Genomic DNA, 16916 nt, shown 5'->3' with positions numbered 1-16916 from the left:
TGTTGAGGGAGGTCATTTCATGTCTTGGAAAAAATCCCTGGCATGAGTGTTGTGGGAGCTACTCAGGTACTCGAAAAAACACGTCTATCCATTCCTCATCATCAACTCCTGGGCAGATGTTTTGGATACAGTGTTCATGTTGTGCCTCGTGTTTTGTAGTTAAAATAAAAACCGAAGCAGAAAGCATCCTGCACAATGAGCATATGCACAAATCACGCTTGAACCAGAAGCATGCATTTGTTACATTATTTAGATTAGTTCATTATTCAGATCACTAACCTTAACCATGTCTTCATCCTGGAGGAAAAGTATATTATAATCATCCTTGTGAGTGTACCAGCCTTTAACATGGTCAAACCAGGAGCTAGAGTGCAATGTTGGGAAACATAGAGAAGTTCAAACTAACACAAAATTAAAGTATTAGCAATACACAAAGTCGGACACAATGTCTGGCCGGACCGAGATTATCTGTTATTTATTTTAGCACGTGTGGATAGGTTTCTGAATTTATTTACATTCTGAAGATATTTTACATTTTTGTAAAGCAGACTACTTACATGTAAAAAAAATCAAATAATATTTTTTGAACTTGAAATCCTCAAAAGAATAAGCTCTACCATTGTCATACAGTTTGAGTTTATAGAGTTCTATTGCATTCTTGTGCATGAATCTGAATTCTTGATTCTCCTTCTCGTCACTTCATAACTCACTCTTATATACCACTTCTCCCCCACTAACCCAGACTTCCATCTCTTAGGACTGAGCCCTGTCACACTCATCCTTTCTTATCCCCTTCACAGGTGACAAGTGCTCCCTCACCCAAGCAGCTCAGTCATTGGAAAAGCGGGGGCGTCAAGAGACTGCAGCTGAGCAAAGAACACAATGGAGACTGTGACCATTATGAGTGACTACAGTTCACAAACATGACTCTAGGGTACTCTAACACCATGCAGAGAACTGGAGGTAGTGGACATGCAGGGTGGTGCAGACAACTCTGGTGTGACACCACCCCATCTCACATAAACCCAGAGCCAGGGGACCTGAAAGCAATTTGTCATCAAATGCCTATAACATGACAAAGCTACTGAAGGTCAGTTTCACAACAGATTCAAAAAATGCACTTTGACCAGCTAGACTATTCCGGTTGTGCAGAACCCCTGATACATTCCTGCCCATGACTGCTAAGATAAAGTAGATTTTACTGACTTTTTTTCAACCTCATACCTTATTCTACTGCCTGTCGAAGTAGAGGAGCTTTGTAAAGTCATGTCCTTTCTTACTTTGTATCTCGCTCCTGCCTCATTTTCTTTTGATTCATCCAGAGAGACATATAAAAACCATGTTCTTTCAGATTCTGCACATACTAAGGTAATCTATCACTGCCTAACAAACCTGTTTCACTTTGGTTGGCTGGCTGAGAGCCTTGAAAAAAATGTCAATTTTCAAATTTTTGACAAAATTTCCAATAGGTAACATTTTCCATGTTCTCAGTAACCCAAGAGCATATCTTTGGCAAATTCTCATATGTCTTCAACTGGGCCTTCTTAGTGTGGCATTTGTAGGCATAAATAGGCTTTAATTGTCCATGGGATGCCCAAAGACACTCAGCAGAAAGCAGCGTTGATCAATATAAGGAAACATTCCAGAAATACTGGCTTGTGGCTTCTGCTCTTCAGCGAAGGCTAAACCTCAAACAATGGTAAAAATATTTCAAAACAATATGTTTTCAAATTCTTCAGCCCCCCAAAAAACTACTGTTGTATGGAATACCTCATTTGTCACAACTAAGTGATTGGCCGCATGATCCAGACAATGTCAAAGCACACTCCTTCCTGGCTTATTAGCATCGGCCTGTTCATGTAGTGCGTGTCACTGCTGTATTTTGTTGTTGTTGCCCTTTATTCACAAATGTGGTTGCTTCATTTGCTAATAATGTCTCAACAGTGCCATCTTTGCATGCAAATGTTTCTTTATTTCATGTGACTAACTCCAGTCGACCCATCTGAGTTCACTGCCAAATCATGATAGAGCAAGTAATTTGCATCCAGGGGCACAGCTTCAGGGGGGTGTTTGGGGTGTGGCACCCACAAATAACTGCATTCTAGACTTTGTAATTGGTTCTGGGGGCCTTGAGTTGAGTCTGATGTCTCTTCGATGGGTTTTCTTATTGTGAGCAAAGAATGAAAGCCAAAACAGTGGACTTTTATGTACTCGGGAGAGAGAGACACAGCGATACCTATCTGGTGGCTGAATTTAACAAGCATTTACAATGCAATAGGTCTCGCAACTGCGAGTTTTGGAGCTATTGGCATTGTAAATAACAAAGCTTTTTGCCATTGTTATTTACAATACCAAAAGCAACACCTATTGTTTTGCATAGCGCGGTGTCCATGAAGACGGCCCGCGCTCATTAAAGTAACCAGACACATACTTACTTTGCCCACCACCCTGGGAGACCTTGAACATAATTCTATCCTGGGCCTAAAAAGGGGTTCCACCAGCTGCAGTGTTGTTGTATCTTTACAACCCCATTGCAATGGCAACCTTCACCTATTTTAACATTCTGCCTCAGTGCCAAGAAACACGGAAGCAGGGCAGCACTCTTGGGGGGTGGTTATGTGGTGAGTGACTGCAGGACGGGTAGATCAGATGAGTGCAACTAGATCAAAGAATAGTATTAGAGATACAAGCAAGTAAGGGGGAAGGACAGAAAACAAAACAGTTTTTTTTAGTGTATATGCTCAGCCTAAGTAACACTGAGCTTGGCCAGTCCACCTCCTATAAAAAACGTAGGCAAAATAAAAATTTTGTGCGATGGACAAAAAACCCCCACAATAATCCAATGTATTCAAAACCCAACATGCTCCCGTGTATGTGTTCTTGTTTTAAAACAAACTCCCAAAATGTATCCATGTATTAAGTAGGTTAACTACTATGATCATGAATCTGATTCCACTAATGTGGGGGTGGGCGGGAGGAACCAACAGGGGATGAAAGACCTTTGTGCGAGACCTAAAAAACAAGCCCAGGTGGGAAGGGTTTGGAAGCGTTGCTGATGTTATATAAATGAAGGCGCTTCGGCAATGGCATGCTTGGTTGGGAGGCGTTTGGGTTGTAGTGTTCCGAAACGGGGTCCATTGATAGCACGCGAAGGAGGGGAGGGTTTCAAGTTCAAGCCGGTTGCAGTGTTTGGTGAATGCAGAGTTATGCCAACTGACACCTTGATCTTTGCTGCGACCCCTATCTCCATAAGCTTTGGATGTACTTATGTGTCGGGAGCACTCACCAGGGAACAAGCCTCATCTCTGGGGACGTATTTAAAGGTTGGGAAGAGGCGGGGGAGAAAAAGCATGGATAATAAACAATGATGCTTTTATAGTTGATTTTTTATGTGGCACCAACTCACCCACGGCTGAAGGTACCGACGAGAGATGTTATCACAAAGGAGACCTGCAACCGCCGGTAAAGTTAAATAAATAAATAAAGGTGATTCACCATGCTGTTGTCAGGCAGGAGGCACATTAACAAAGCTACCAACTGCAAGAGCCCTGGTAAACACAGGTCCTGGGAGGCTCAGTGGGCTATGCGTGTGGCGGCTCCATGATAAAACAAGCAGCCCATCTGGCACCAAACTACAAGCATACACCACACACTGAACAGACGCTTGAATCAAACGTTTGTACAGAACAAGTACCTGGCACTCGTTTTATCCATTAGGAAGGCTTAAATGCTGAGCTCAGTCTCCCAGGACTTGTAGCTGTGACCTACTGCCTCTGGACAGACCCACGTCGCGTGTTTCCTTTTCTAACTTTAACGTCGACCACATTTAAATATTCGGGCGCACTGCGAGGAGCACTGTAACTTGATAGTCACGACAGAGAGAGGGGGGATGCTGGTGTGACAGCACGTCGTTAAAGTTTCCATCCTCAGGAAGAAGGGAATAATCACTACGATCTGGTGCGTGCCCTAAAAGTAGCGCCATCCCTTATAGATGATTGGTCTTTGAAACGCGAGCTGTGTTTACACTTCATTTCATGAGCGGTGACAGTGCTTGTTTACGTGTTTTAGTAAAGCCCGCAGCAGTGATGTGTAACCCCCACTAGTAAAGCATGGATGGGCCGGCCACACGTCAGGTTTCTGGTCCTTTCATACCGAACCGAGGAGCTCTGCTGCCGCCTGCTTCTCGACCCGTTTTTCGTTCTGAAAACTATAAGCACGCGACTCAACTGTTCTTTTGCCAAGTAATTTCCCTGATTAGCTCACTGAAGCACTGGCAAGGAGGTTGCTAGGGCTATATTAAACAAACTAAAAAAAATCAGTCATTAGGCAAGCAGCAGCCTGTTTATTTTTGCATCGCGCTTTAAAGTGAAAGCGCGATGCAAATATGAACAATTAACTAAGTAACTGCTGGCTGCCGATTCTGCATGTTACCCTATCCCTGGTGATGCACAAGCTGCTGTTATCACGCGTGTCTGCCACTTCTTTATATATGCATCGTGCTTTCACCTTAAGTGAAAGCGCGATGTATATATAAACACGCGTGTCTGGAAGAGACGCCGTAAACAAACATGCGCGAGCGAAATCTCCAGTCTGGGTGGGTGGGGCCTAATGCCGACAGGGCGGACACCAACCCCACATCCAGAGAAGTCGGCCAGAAAAGCGGTGATAATACACCTAGCCAAGGCGAGGCAGCGCTTGCGCGCTGCAACGAAGGCGAGACCTAAAAATGGAAAAGCAAATAACCTGCAATCAATTCCAGCGTTCCTGCTTGTCCAAACTGTATGATCCTAAGCACATATTTTTTGGGGCGAGTTCCATTTTTCTTTACTATCACACATGAGCGCACTTTCAAATACTTCAGGATTTGCGCTGTGTAAGCACCCCGTATATTTGATTTAATAGACGGTTATGTTGCTCTAACTATAATAAGGAATCTAGGTCACGTTTAGGGTGTACATGACTACTGCCTTGTCTCTTAGTTCACTCAGCCATGAATGTCTCTAAATACTACGGGCCCGATTCACAGAACTAACTTAAGACAAAATCCTAAACTTACTACCATTTTGGTATTCACAGAAGGCACTTACTCATTTTGGTATTCACAGAAGGCACTTACTCATTTCGGTATTCACAGAAGTTAGGAGTCCTAACTTTAGGACTCCTAAATGCCTTCTGTGAATACCGAAAGTCCTAAAATTAGGATTTTTCTCAGTTTAGTAGTAGTATAGTTAGGACTCCTAACTTTAGGACTCCTAAATGCCTTCTGTGAATACTGAAAGTCTTAAAATTAGGATTTTTCTCAATTTAGTAGTCCTAAGTTTAGGACTCCTAACTTTAGGACTCCTAAATGCCTTCTGTGAATACCGAAAGCCTTAAAATTAGGATTTTTCTCAGTTTACTGGTAGTATAGTTAGGACTCCTAACTTTAGGACTCCTAAATGCCTTCTGTGTATACCGAAAGTCTTAAAATTAGGATTTTTCTCAATTTAGTAGTCCTAAGTTTAGGACTCCTAACTTTAGGACTCCTAAATGCCTTCTGTGAATACCGAAAGCCTTAAAATTAGGATTTTTCTCAGTTTAGTAGTAGTATAGTTAGGACTCCTAACTTTAGGACTCCTAAATGCCTTCTGTGAATACCGAAAGTCTTAAAATTAGGATTTTTCTCAATTTAGTAGTCCTAAATTTAGACTTAGGACTACTAAATTGAGAAAAATCCTAATTTTAAGACTTTCGGTATTCACAGAAGGCATTTAGGAGTCCTAAAGTCAGGAGTCCTAACTATACTACTACTAAACTGAGAAAAATCCTAATTTTAAGACTTTCGGTATTCACAGAAGGCATTTAGGAGTCCTAAAGTTAGGACTCCTAACTTCTGTGAATATCGAAATGAGTAAGTGCCTTCTGTGAATACCAAAATGAGTAAGTGCCTTCTGTGAATACCAAAATGGTAGTAAGTTTAGGATTTTGTCTTAAGTTAGTTCTGTGAATCGGGCCCTATCATTTTCAATAAATGTCTGTCTTTGCAGTTATATAATCTGATGTACCAAGGTGGAACACTTCTACATGTTAAAGAAATTCACTATGATTATATCATATTTTTACTATATACATGCCAAACGTGTTCATGTTTTGGCTCGTGCATGGATTCCTGAAGCCAAGCCAGACCCACGGCTCAGCCCACCCTATTAATTTGCCTGCACACCGTCATCTATTTGTGACTTAGGTTTAGTACATGGAGCCATCAGTCACTTGAAAAAAGAACTTCTCTTTAAAATATTATTTTTTAAAAGGTTTGATTCCTCCATATTCATTCAAAGCGTTCAAAATTATTTGTAAACCTATTAGTGTAAGATCAAATAATATCACATTATTTGCGTACAGTAATACTCGTAAATTATAAAATACAGCCTGTGGAGGAAAAGTCTTAACAGTTAAAAACTGAGCGGGGAAATCATAAAGATATATTGGAACAAGAAGTGGGGGCGAACAGACAAGCTTGTTATAGGCCATTCTTTGGCTGAACTTTTTGTGTTAGGCCCTTATTCCCCCCCCCCCCCTTAACACCCTGCACCACATGGAGGAATGCAGTGCTATGATTAGTTTTAATACGTTTGACGGTATGCCCAATTATATCACTTTCCTCCAAAAGGTCTGCCTGTCCATTTTATCAAAAGCTATCTAGATGTCAATAAAGGCACTGTAGAGAATTTGTGATTTCTTAACCACATAGTTATCTATTACAGTCCAGGGCTAGACTGGCCGTAGCGGGCCCCAGGCATTTCCCCGGTGGGCCGGAGTGGTGGTGACCGGTTTTGTGCCCTTTACATGCTTTACATGACTTTACATGCAAACGTTGTCTTTAAATGTTATATTTATTGAGGTGTTGAGTTGGACACCACCTCACCTTCTCCTGAGAACAGTGGCTGTGATTATTGCCGCTAGTCATAGAATTACTGAGAGGCTAGTGATTATGGGAAGAGACAGGAGCGCATCTATCAAATGTCAGTCTAGCGAGCCTTACTTCCCAGTTCAGAATGGTAATTCAATAATTCAATAGCTGCGTTTTTTGTGCAGTTTGCGATGCAATCAGTTCCTCCCAACACCAATACATGAAACATTGTACAAACTCAATAGTGAATATTCGAACGGTGAGAACTTTAGTTTTAACTAGGCTGTGCTGAATAGTGGATACCCTTGATGTAGGAAATGAAAAAAGAGAGAGGAGAACTGTGCCAGAGGCCCACCTTGTTGTCCTAAGGGCGAGTGAAATGGAGCAGACAATGGTGTCAGGCCACAGACTCAGGAATTTGCTCTGCCAGGCACCCTCTTGTGATGCTAGGCCTAGGGCCCAGGACTTGTGGGCTAACCTCAGGCCTCTAGCATTGGAGTGAAGGCAACAGGCAGGCAGTTCTGTGTGGAGAAGTACAATGACCTCTCCAGGGCTACTCACTGATCACCCAAGGCCGAGTTGCTCCCTGTTCATTGCTCACAATTTGCTCTTCACACATCACAACACTGAGCATGGTGAAAAATAACTGCTTTGTTTAGTAGTTTTAATAAGTACTGTGAGGAATTGTAAAGTGCTGCAGGCCTGTAGGGCACTTCAATTCATTGAGAGGCATTGCAAGGCAAAAGGCTTGCATGGTGTAACAAAATGTAATTGGTTTTCAGTGCTGCTAGCTTGCTGATAATGGATTGCCGCTCAACTAGGCCACAAGTTGCCCTGGCTATGCCTGATCCCTTCAATGACCCTCCACTAACCTAGCACATTACTCACCTTGACACCACCACTATTCCTAGCCCACCAGCGTTCCTCTCCTACCTCCCAACTCCTCTGGCAGCCTTTGGGAGCTGCATGGAAACGCTAGGTTCAACACAGTATCTCAGAGGACAATACAAAGGTCACCAAAATGGACTGCTGCAGGATTCCGCAAGAGCATGCCAGCCACCTCCACTGTTCCCTGAACTGCTCTTGACTCTAGTGTTCTGATTAGGCCTGGGCGGTAAACTCCACTCCACCTGTGGAATTTGTAGTATTCTGGCACTCCACAACCCATCTTCTGGGTGGGAAGCAGAGGCTTTTTTTCTGTTTGCATGCTCAAGATTTGTTTTGACGCTCTCTCGTGAGCACCAAGATATTCTTGGGCTGCTAGCTCGAGAGACTTTGCTCCCACTCGCATGGCTTCTGCCCACAATGGTGCCAATGAAGTGCTGCCTGTGAACGCACTACTCATGTAGCTTTTGTGCTTGAAAAGCAGCAAAACAGTTTTTGAGTGGATTTTTTCTCCAACAGACAGAGAGAAGCCTTTTTTATTTTTACTTTTTTTTCCCCCAGAGTGCTTTGTCCATCTCCTGGTCATTTTTCATTTGGATTTGGAGATGGAAAGATCACTCTTCTTGTCTGCTGCCTATTTACCATTGGATTTAAGGACTTTGTATTTGAGATTTCACAAGTAAGTTAAAAAACTCTCGTATAAGGGTGTTGTTTGTTTAATAGAGGGCGTGCACCAGTATTTATTTGTACTTTTATTACATTTTTCAAAGTTATTGTGGTGAGTGTTCGGCATTTTCAGTAGGGGCCTGGCTCTATTTTTGCATTTAATTTTTATTCTTTTGTAAAAGAACAATGTTGCACAGTTCAGTACATTTTCTCCATGTTTGTTAATTTATTTTACTATGCGACCTAGTCTGCCAAAGTGCCATCTAGTCAGTAGGTCCAGGCCAATGATAGTCATAGGTGCATGAAACAACAGTTTCAGTGGTATATGTTGTTGTAAAACCTCATTTAGGGTTGGAATGGCAAATGAAATATGTGGTGGATTGTTTTTTGTATTTCACTTTTTTTGTGTACAAAAAGTGTATATGTAGGGTATAATATTTGATGCCTTGGGAGGATGTGTGTTGTAAAAACTTTAGAGCTCAGTTAATTTTCATTTTTGCCTTTGCTAAATAATGGTAGTGTTTTCTTCAGTGTTTCTATTCCTCTTTTATCTGTCCAGTGTGTATGCGTGTGTTTTCCATGGGCCACCATTGATTTGTCTTTGTTCTCTACGCCATGTGGCCTGGGGCCATTTTGTGGAATCTGTGTCTATAGGCCTGAATGTGTTCTCTTTTTTGTCACGCTTCCTTGCTTTCTGTTGTTGTTTGGCCATGTGGCTGGCAGACAATTTGTACATCATGCCAGTGTGCATTTGCCATAGGTTAGCATGTGTTTTTTGTTCCCCATGCCTCCTTGCTTGCTGTTGTTGGCTGGCCATGTGGGTGGCAGACGTTTTGTGCATCCAGCCAGTGTGCCTTTGCCATAGGCTTGCATGGATGGATGTGATATCAGCTTAATAATATGCTTGAGGATCATTGTAGTATGTATATTAAGAATAAGATTTTGATGAACAGTGCTTATATATTACATAAATTTTTTTAAATTTTGCAACAACTTGCCTCACAATAAGTTTCTTCTCATCTTCCCATACAAACATCAACAATTATTGATTGTTTCTTTTTAATTTTAATTTTCAATGACAATTTTTTCTTTTGATTTTTTTTCTTTTAATTTTTTTCTATTTTAGTTTAATTTTTGATTTTTATATTGTGTTTGTATTTTTGTTGAACCATTTACATTTTTTATTTTTTTTTATTTTTTCTTTTACATTTTTTTTTAATTGATTCAAACACAAGGTGATGATGGACGGAGCACTGACACTTTTCAGACACTCACCCCAAGCCACAGATCTGGGTTGAGTCCATCATCATTTTTTATCTCACTTCGCCACCCCAGTTCAGAACCAGCCATATGCAAATCAGTCTTGTCCCTTTCCTTATGGGAATAGTCCAGCCCGAACTGCCAAGCCAGGTCTTTCCTGGACCGGAAACAAGCATCCCAGGACCAGTTTGCGGGTAACTCCACTCATCAGCCAGGCTAGCTTGAATGCAGTCGCAAAGAGAGCAAGGGACCCATGTCTGGGCATACCCTGCCAACTTAGGGTGAACAAAGCAAACACAAGGAGATGGTTCATCCATCCATCCATCAACCATAGGTGCACATCTGTGCAACAGCATTCAGTTTTTGTAGGCACAATTTCATTTACTCCTGTACACCGTGGCTGTGCTAAACTGGAGACACATTAGCATCATTCATTCATTTTATTGCTTATTCCATTTCCCTCCGGACCACATTGCCTGCCTTAGGCACACACTAACTTCTATTTATTAAAATATTTTATTCCATTTACCCATGCTGTTCCCTGAATTCCACAGGTGTCTTTTTTAAAATATATGGACATAAAGGAAAGATCTCTATCTGTATAATGTGTGCTATCTTGATGGGGAATAAAATGTTTATAGTATGGTGGTGTTGTTTGACTTTAAAGTGGTTGATTTAGTATGACCTAAGTAACCAACCACACTAAGTTTGCCTTTGTCTGTACTAGTTCAAACTGCAACAATATCACATTTCACTAAATATTTTTCTTGCTGTTTGCTTTTAGGTGCACAAGAAAAGAAGCAACATCACCAGCAGTACTGCTAAACAGAAGGCCTGCACAGTGACGTCACAAGTCAGACTTCCCAAATCTTCCACCTGTACAGCTTAGTGCCACCACCAACTAAGAGCTTTAAGATGGCCCCAAAGAAAGTTGCTGCCAAGAAAGTGGTCAGTGAGAAGAAGCAGACCTCCACCAGTGGTGTTTCTGCCCAAACCCTTTTTGGACAACATTGTGTGCCTGCCGCACCAGCCTGGTAGAGGCATTCATGCATCAACAGCACCACACCAACCTACGACAATGTATGTCAGCTAGGCAGCCACTGAAATCATGGAGACGCCAATGAGCAGAGATGTTAAATTGGATTTGTCCCTTTCACAATATAGTACCCAATCGTTTCAGAAAATAGTGCAAAGTGGATAGCAGTCGCAGCCAGCACTAGTACATCTTCTTGATGTCGGAGCAGAACTGGAGGTCGAGCATCCTGCCAAGCAAGAACTTCCTCTTGTATAATCATTGGTGTCCTGACCTTCAACAAGGAAATGGAAGGTTACTACTCCACCATCTTCTTCAAGCATCACTTCTAATAATGATGATTGGGATGTGACCCCCCAGGGCCGGGGAGACACCCGGAGAAGCAAGGGAAAAAAAGTTCCTGAAAGCCTTAACATTATGGAAGGGGATGATGAGGAGGATGGCGATGATGAGCTAGTCATTGTGGAAGGTGACGTACAGGAGTCTAACTTTGTTATTCAACCTGCTCCAATAAATGCGGCACAGGGAGCACTGCTAGCTGCCATATTTACAAAGCCCTAGCTGAGAGCTGCACTAACCACTACCTCAGCAGAAGTATGCACTGCAGATAGGCAATCAACGACATGCCAACTTCCTCCAGTTCTTCTTTAGGCTTTGGCAGGGGGCCAGTAAAAACATACTCCTCCTCAGATTGGGACTTTTTTTACGGTGAGCACCAGGGGGAGATCCACCTACCCCAAGCCAGCTATAAAAAACCTGGGAGTCTTGCTGTAGGATACACTTACGTTGGACTGCCAATCCAGGAGGCTATCAAGAACTGGCTTCTTGCTTCTTAAAATGTTAAGGAAAATTATTGAAGTGATCCCTGAGCACATGAAGAAAACTGTGATTCAATCCCTCTTAATCTCACGCTTGGACTACGGCAACTTGCTATATCTGGGTTCACCCACGTATGTAATAAAGAGCCTCCAAGTGGTACAGAACGCAGCAGCTAGACTCCTACTAAAAATCCCTAACTTCGTCTCTGCCAAAGAACCTTTGAAATAGCTGCATTGGCTGCCTGTCGATTCCAGAGTTAAGTTTAAAACCCTCTGCATAGCACACAAAGCCATCAATAACAAAGGGCCTGAAAAGTTTAGGAATTTTATGTCTAGGTACACCCTGACCAGACACCTCAGCTCCTCCCAACAACAGCTCCTCAAGACAATCAGAGTTAAAAGGGCCAAATGGAGTGGCAGATCATTTGCCCATCTGGTACCCATGATATGGAACACCTTCCCACTTGAAATCAGAGCCTCATCAAACGAAACTTCTTTCAGGAAAAAAATTAAAGACCTGACTGTTTCCTTGCTAAAGTATGGGTATTCTCAGCACTTCACTAACAGAACCTATTTTTAGCGCTGGGAGGCCTTCAGGCAGCCATGCGCTCTACAAATCCTTTACAATTATAATTACAATTACAATCGCAGTATACAGCATTTGCAAAATTCATTTTCTTCTAGGTAAGCCTGGTTAACATTATGGTACTGGAGAAAAAATGACCCATATGAAAAAACAATACGCATTCCAGTGTGAGGAGCATCGTAAAAAAATTGTTGAATCTGGTCGTGTTGGTGAAGGGGAGGAGAGCCGGGGAACATCAGCTACAAGGAAGAGTAGGGTGACATCCTCATGCACAGCAGCCCCTCCCCAGTAGTGCAGCAGTAGAATCACCCCCTCAAAGAAATCACAATGGAACAAGAAGAGTCAGAGTGAGATGGAGACACCACAGCATACAGTGCCTACCCCACCATGGTACACACTGAGTCTACCACAACCTACTTCTCAAAAGTCGCCTGTTTCAGTGGTCCCAGAAAAGAAGAAAAAATACAGGCTACTATTAGAGGCATGTTTAGGCAAGAGGGACCCTATGACCACAACAACCCAATGGCACGTTTGTACAGTGGGAGGCTGGCAAAAATGTTAGCACTGGACCCCCTCCCTTTTTCTTCTGTGGAAGTAGTGGGATTCTTAGAATTTGTGACAGCCATCTGCCTGAAATAGAAGGTACAAGTTGGACCTATTTAGGCAGAGTTGCTGTTCCAGCGCTGCATCACGATGTGCTACAATTGTTTGGATAAGCTTTGCAGTAAAGTGTTGCTCACACTATCCACCTGATGACAGACATGTGGAACAGTTGTCAGGCAGCTGTCATGCGACTGATTACAGGTTCATCACTGCACACTAGATCTCTTTTGCGGGGGTGAAACAAAAGCCATCTACACTCTATGTTCGGTGGCATGCAACAGTAGCCATGTTCGCCATGGAGAAATCACATACAGCTGCAAACATATTGGATGAATTTAACAGCAAGGTGTATAAATCGCTGAGGCCCAGAGGTCTCACAACTGGATTTGTTGCCAAGGACAATAGCTGTAACATAATCAAGGCCATGGCAGATGGTGGCTATTTCAGGGTCCTGTGTTTGGCACATTACATCAACCTAGTGGTACAAGACTTTCTAAAAAAAGAAGACATAGTCAGCAGCATACTGTTCACCTGCAGAAGAATGTGCATTCATTTCAGCAATTCATTTAAAGCCCAGAAGCAGTTGCAGATTGTTTAGCATCCTAATAGAGTACTAGCTAAAACCCTGATACAGGAGGTGCCACATGTTGCAACTCAACCTGCTACATGTTGCAAAGTCTGTTTGAGCAGCACAAACAGATCAATGACTATGTCATTCAACGAGGAGGAGATGCAATTTGGAATGCTATGACCATGAATACGGACAAATGGAGTCTAGTCAAATGCCTGACAATATGCAACTCCCTTTTAAGAATTTCACATAGCAAGTTAGCAAGGAGGAAAGTACAATGGGCAAGGCTATCCCATTTTTGCATCTGCTACAGAACCAGCTAAAGAAGGTGTCTGAAAGGTTCGCACTCACAGCTGTGAATGAAAATACAAAAGTGCATGCCTTGGGTAAGAGCTTAACCTTTCGCTTGGCTCATAATGCAAGGCTGCAAAAATTACATCATTTTGCCCAAAGAGTACATCTGTGGTCACTACTTGATCCACGGTACAAAATTATTCTGCCCGCTTTCATTCCTTTTGCTGAAGGGGATGTTTCAAAATATAAGCAGTGAAATGTTGAGGAAGTCGGAGACCTGGAAGAAAAATGACTGGAACTTAGAGTCCCACTCTCCATTTTTGAGGTGACGCCTTCAACTTCCAGAGAGGGCAGTCTTGTCTCACAGCAGCCAACCACAGCAACCAGAACACCGGCATCAATAGCAACAGAAGGTTCAGACCCAACCTCTGCATTGGATTGCTATCAAACGGCAGTGCAGAGGCGATGCAAAAGAAGTTGAGCAAGTGGCAGCACCAATAGCCATTCCAAGGATGATCCAAAAGAGGTCTATGTGGATCAAAACCCATTGATGTATAGCTATAGGAGATCCACCAATGGCCAGAGCTCAGCAGGCTGACAATAAAGTATCTGGCTTGTCCTGTCACCAGTGTGTCTGCTGAGCGTGTGTTCAGTGCAGCTGGTGCAGCTGTTACAGGAAGAAGGACCAGTCTCATGCCTCAAAATATGGAGAGATTGGTCATGATCAAAATGAACCAACATTTCATACCACACAATTACACTGTTCCTGAAACAGCACAGGAGGAGGAGGAGGAGTATTGGTCAGAATCAAGTGTGCTAGCTGACCAGCTTCCGGGTGTACAACCTAAGTTTCATGACGAACTCTACTTCCTAGAGTATGCCACTATAGAACTTTGAAATTGTTTCTTGTTGTACTTCTTTCTTTGCAAAAAAAAGTAGGTAATGGAACATTATGTTTGTGTCAGATTTATGCTGGCCTACAGTTTTTTAGTCACCCATATGGCCAGATTGCAGTCAGACCAGTGTGCAGTGAAGAAGCCTCCACAATTCCTTTATGACATTGGAGACAATGCCTACCTCCCTCGCATGCCTATCCTTTTTAGAATCACTTAGCAGGGATGCCCCAGAAGATCATTGATTTACATGAGTGACAATACCAAATTCCAATGTGTTGCCTGTGTCAGAAATACAATTGTGTACTTACTACCTAACCTACCCATGCTTAGATTAGTAGAGGTAACTACAATTATTGCAACAATGAGTGAGTGATTGTGAGTTATATTTTATGATTCATGTGGTGGCAGCCAGTGATGGAGGGTGTTCAATTAATTTGCAAACTTGAATGAGATGATTTGCAATGTCTGGGGCCTGAATGGTGGGTGATAATTTTTCCTGAAGGTGACTGGCCTTTACAAACTTATTTAGCGAAACCTAACTTGTACCTAGGCTTCCCCTGAAGATCATTTGATTTACAAGACTGCCACATTCCAATCTGTTGCTTGCATCAAATTGGAGATATAATACCTACCACTGTGCTTGGAAAAGAACAGGTAACTATTGCACTTGTGAGTGATATATGATTGAGTGATTGTGAGTGATGATTAATGATTCATGTGGTGGAAGACAGTGAGGGAGGGTGTTCAACAAATTTTTTAACTTGATTTAGATGATTTGCAATGTTTGGGGCCTGAATGCTGGGGGATAATTTTTCCTGAAAGTGATTAGCCCATTCACACCTATTGAGATTAAATTGCAGTGTTCACTCCTTCTTATCTGATTTTTCAGGGACCAGACCAGTGACTTCAATTAACAAACAAAAACCTATACAAAATACTTCCATTCTGTTTCTCTACTTGTTATTCAACAGTAGTATACTCTACATCTATCTTGCTTGGGTCGGGACTGGGACGGAGTTACTCGGTGTCAGGAGGCGGATGGTAGGACTACCTAATCAACAGCTAGAAGACAGGAGTTATCGAATTTCAATGGGAATCCATGACTCTGAGGAATACTACTCAGGTAAGTGGAATTGTGAGAGGGGCGTTAGTTTGGAAAATGCTGCTCAGTATGTGTTTTGCACTGGTGGCAAAAGTGAAACTCTGAGTCCTTTTGTTTTTTGCTCTGCCTCTCGTGGCAAAAGATAAACTCCAAGTCCTTTTGTTTTTTGGTCTGCCTCTGAGTCTTCTTGTTACACTCCTCATGGAGCTTACCTTCCTTCTGTCTTTCTCCTTGACTCTACAAAACAGTTTCTGTTTTACAATGCGCATACCTTCTCATCTCCTGCATGATTAAAAGGCAAAAGCTGAGCTCAACACTCCTGCTTACTTACCGGGCCTGTTCAGACAGGCACCCAAAGTGATGACGAGGATGAGCTGCTCATCACCCAGATAAATATTGAGCTGCTCATCACCCAGATGAATATTGTCCTTGTGTAGTGTTTGTCTTTGTCACACCTTTCCCCAAATCCCATTTCCCATCCATTCATCAAATCCCTAACCCTCTTCCCCCAGGCTGTGTGATTTATTGAGGTGTGACTTAATTTACACCATAAATGGATCACACACTTGGCGGGGCAGATATGGTGAAAGTGACACTAACTCACTGCAGGATCTTCTATTATCTAAGCAATAGCCCACAATGGCCCCATTTACCCACCCATGCATAAAAATGATCAATTGTTTAGATATAGAGGGACTTCAGTCATCAGCCTCATCATTTAGGCCTTATGTTGCGCAATCACTTAACCTAGTCCACTCCAGACTTTGAGTCCACTTTTCATGACGCAGGGATTTTGTCACTTTAGTTTTAATTAAATACTAGCTTCCCATTGCTCAGAAGAAGTTATTATTGCTATCTTTTGTTATTTTATCTATTTCAGGTATTCTTTGTTGTGTAATGTAGTAGTCTGGTCTCAATTCTTTGTAAAGCTATGATATAATTTATATCCCACTAAGTCAGTGTTTTTATTTCCATTAATTTGCCTGCGATGGATAATCCTTTTGATTAATCCTACAGTTTGAGCTCATCTGGGTAGGAGTGGGACCTCTCTTGTGAAGTTGTGATGCCTTCCTTCTTATTGCTTCATCTATATTCAGGTAAGAGTTCTATGGAGTGACGTGAACTAGTTAAGTTAGTAGGTAAGCAACTAACTCCTACTGCAGATAACTAATCGTTTATCTAGGTTTTTGTAGACAATATAGGTCATAGCAGTACATCCTAATGATCATCATAGTTGCAGAGGGTAATAAGACAAGGGTATTTAACTAAATAACTGACTACAACTAACTGGTGTACAGTTTTATAAACAGATT

General features: G+C 42.2%; 1 pseudogene across 1 annotated transcript in view; it reads right to left on the bottom strand.

Moving 5' to 3' along the window:
* Window positions 1-249: 249 nt before the first annotated feature.
* Window positions 250-16916, bottom strand: part of LOC146817863 (amine sulfotransferase-like) — a 251311-nt pseudogene continuing 234644 nt past the window's right edge. Inside the window, exon 5 of the transcript XR_014962854.1 lies at window positions 250-364. The product of XR_014962854.1 is annotated as an amine sulfotransferase-like (transcript). The remainder of the gene's footprint in view (window positions 365-16916) is intronic.

The sequence above is a fragment of the Triturus cristatus genome, chromosome 6 (genome assembly GCF_964204655.1).
Source record: "Triturus cristatus chromosome 6, aTriCri1.1, whole genome shotgun sequence".
In the NCBI taxonomy this organism is placed as follows: Eukaryota; Metazoa; Chordata; class Amphibia; order Caudata; family Salamandridae; genus Triturus; species Triturus cristatus.
Note: the sequence above shows the minus strand (reverse complement) of the source record. Positions and strands in the feature narration are given on the sequence as shown.